Here is a 3,639-nt window from a genome sequence, read left to right as displayed (position 1 = left end):
ATGAATAAAGAAACAAATGCCGAAATGCTGAGCAATGCATAATAACCATCACATAGTGTAAACTGCGGCACTGCACGACCCGTAATGATTGTTGATAAAGCTCTGGTTTTACACCACTTCATGCAGGCGTAAGAGTTCTTGGAGGACCTTCTGAAGACTAGTGGAAATTTCATGCATTCTTGAAGTTTGCTCTCTATTTTGATGCACCCGTTCTACAATACAATAAGTAGATTGTTTCTGAAAATTTTTCGTCACTTCGTTTTAAATTGTATTTTGCTTTTTGCACTTCAATTAAAACATACATAAACTGGTGTGAATCAATTACATTATTTTCTGCTCTTGCATTGTCTACTGTGTTGTGCATATTAACAATAATGGCTCAACCTTATATTCCATAAGCGGTTGCTCCCTTTGTCTTTTACTTTCTGGTTTTCACTCTTAGTTTTTATTTTATTTTCATGCAACTATTGGCACCCGAGCTTGTCCATTTTTATTTTACTCTCATTCTGTCCTGTTTTTTCCCCATCCTGTGTTACCTTCTCAATTTGCCGTTATTATATTGTTTGCCCTTCATTTCTCTGCTATTTTTTCCAGGAATTGTCTTCCCTATGCCATGATTTTGTCAGTCCATTGGAGGCGCAGCCAGGTCGTGGCGTAGTGATATTGTTCTTTCGGCTGGTTATCCAGAAACTCGATGGAATGTACTCAGCCTGCATTTCGTATCCCACAGCAGACAATGAAATATAAATTAAATTAGAAATCTGAGATTAGAGGTCCAACGCGCGGTTCGTTATTGTCCTTTCGAGAGAGCAGTGATTCGTGGAATTATTTCCAGCACAGGGCTGTAGAAACAGCGTCGATAAGTCTGTCAATAGGTTTCACAGACCTATAGAAGTTATTACAGTCCATTCTTATGTGTTTTACGAAATGGCATTCCAATTCTGTTCTCCCTTTATTCATCAGTTTATTGGCCTTCATTTGCTGTATTCGAATAACCTTCTAATCCATACCATTTTGAACAATTTTCTCGGAATTTACCTTTACTATTGTACAATTCTTAACTCCCTTCATCATCCATCAATGGCTGACTTTACTTTTGGTTTTCGACCTTGAATGAATATATAGGTGTGGACAGCTACGTTATAATTTTTTGAAGAAGGATCATTGCCTCTGAACTGGCATGGCTTATAACGCCTTTTTCCAATCGACCTCACCAAATTTGTCCCTCATGCCTTCATAACTTACTTCATGTAATTTTAACACCCTGGTTTCAGATTGAACTTGCGCACTTTCAAACACATTGTAAGTTTCGACCACATTATGGTCACTCATCCCGAAAGGTTATTTTAGCCTTAGTGCGATGGTTTACTGAGTTACATGGATAGGGTGGGCATGTGGGCTTGAGTTAGGTGCTCTTCCCAAGGGCCGGTGCAGGCTTGATTGGCCGAATGGCCTCCTGCTGTCCTGTAAATTATATGATTGAACAGCTAGATTATTAATTAGCCTTTTACGTTGTTCTTTCTGTGAGGGAAGAATAACACTGGAGCATCCCTTCTTCTTTCATCACGTCTCTCGGTGATATGGATTTTCAGCAGAAGATAAGTTTGTGATCTGTCTACATGAACTCAAGTAATTCAGAGGAGTGAAAGTATTCTTCCCTTAACAGTTTAGTATTTCGAAGCAAAAAGAGGTTTCACCGGGAAGTATTGGATTGTTGTCTTTAAAAGCCTGCGAGACATGTTTGTAATACCGCTCATTCGCATCTGCTTTGAGTTCGACACAAGTAATTAACACGTAATTCATAATAAATTGTATAATATGTGGTCTATGGGGTGCTTCCGAATTAAAACCGAGTCATTCACAAAAAAGATATTGCCATTTACAAAAGTCGGTAGTGTTTTATGTTCTTGCTGATAGAATTTCAATGAGTTACCAGTAGTCTTTTAACTTCAATTAATTTGAAATCTTATTTAATGTTCTACATTTAGGTCGTGCCAGTGATAACTGAACATCAGAAGGAAGTGATGGCAAACGCAACAGAGGTAAATTAATCTCTCAACAATCTTACAGGCGGGTTTGACACCGAAGGTGGGTATCCTTACACCACGGTCGAAATGGTCTTCGTTGTAATTGTGACAGGAGGTTTAAGCCTGATGACAATTATTGGAAACATTCTCGTCATTGCTTCTTTCAAACTAAACAGACAATTGCAAACTATTAACAACTACTTTATCTTCAGCTTGGCCTGGGCTGATTTAATTATTGGTTTGTTCTCTTTGAATCTGTACACTATTTACACTGATCCTGGCTACTGGACGATAGGCACCGTGTTATGCGATTTCTGGCTTGCTGTAGATTATGTTGCTTCTGGCCTGAACCTCCTGATCATCAGCTTTGACCGCTACTTCTGTGTAACAAAGCCCCTCAGCTTCCCGTGAAAAGAACAACGAAAGTGGCAAGGATGGTGATCGCAGCCGCTTGGGTGCTGGCATTTTTTCTTTGGGTACCTGCCATTCACTTCTGGCAGTTCATCGTCGGAAAGCGAACTATTGGTGACAGCGAACGTTATGTGCAGTTCCTCTCAAATCCAGTTGTCATTTTTGTCACTGCTATTGCTGCGTTCTATCTTCCTGTTATTATCATGGTGATTTTGTATGTGCAAATATCTCGGGCCAGCAGGAGTCGTGTGAAGGAGGATATAAAGGAGACTGAATCAAATAAGCTTACAGTTGTTCACAGTCTCGGGCCGAGCAAAATAATGGAACAGAATAAGAACAGCATACCAAATGGTACCAATAGGTTGACACAGGTCAAAAAGCAAAATGACAAAATAACTGGGGAAATGACAATTATTACTTGCTGCCAAGCAGCTGATAAGGATCTCCCCAATAATTCAACCTCCGGAAATATGGTCCAATTGAACCAGGCGGATGGAGGGGCAATACAAGGGAGAATAATAAGTGTTTGGAATGATGAAAGCCGTTTCAGGACGAACAAATCCGAACTCTCTATCATAAAGATACTTGGCAAATGCCAGAAAATCGACCACTGTGACCGTACGGCAAAAATAGCATCAGGCATCAATGACAAGAATGGGAATGCCAGAGAGATCACAGCAGCCACAGTGATGAAAATGAAGGGAGCTATATCCCGTGGGGAGAAAGTCACCCGAACCATCTTGGCTATTCTCCTCGCATTTATCATCAACTTGAGCCCATACTTTGTCATGGTACTCATTAGCACCATTTGTTCAACCTGTGTCCCCGACACAGCCAGCAATATTGGATACTGGCTCGTTCACATCAACAGTACTGTCAATCCAGCCTGCTACGCATTGTGTAATCCCACCTTCAAGAAAACCTTCAAGAATATTATCTTGTTTCAGTACAAGAACATTGGTAGAGCATGATAGAAACAATGACAAGAAAAATATTGTGAACAATTTACACACATTGATAGTGGCGACTTTCATAATGTGCATCCAAAAATGTATGAAAATAATATTGTCGTTGTGAACATTGTTGGTCGAATTGACGTCTACTAAACGTAATATTGGACGCACATGTGTTCTATTCAATGGATGTGTAATGTGTGGACCCCGGGGGTGCCACTCACTTTCTGAACTCTTTATAGTTCTCG

The 3,639-nt window shown here is 40.0% G+C and overlaps 1 pseudogene; it reads left to right on the top strand.

The window, feature by feature from the left end:
* Window positions 1-2,024: 2,024 nt before the first annotated feature.
* On the top strand, window positions 2,025-3,409 carry LOC140389086 (muscarinic acetylcholine receptor M2-like; annotated as a pseudogene).
* The last annotated feature ends 230 nt before the right edge of the window (window positions 3,410-3,639 follow it).

Source organism: Scyliorhinus torazame, chromosome 14, assembly GCF_047496885.1.
Source record: "Scyliorhinus torazame isolate Kashiwa2021f chromosome 14, sScyTor2.1, whole genome shotgun sequence".
NCBI lineage: Eukaryota > Metazoa > Chordata > Chondrichthyes > Carcharhiniformes > Scyliorhinidae > Scyliorhinus > Scyliorhinus torazame.
This window is presented reverse-complemented; position numbering and strand designations above follow the sequence as displayed.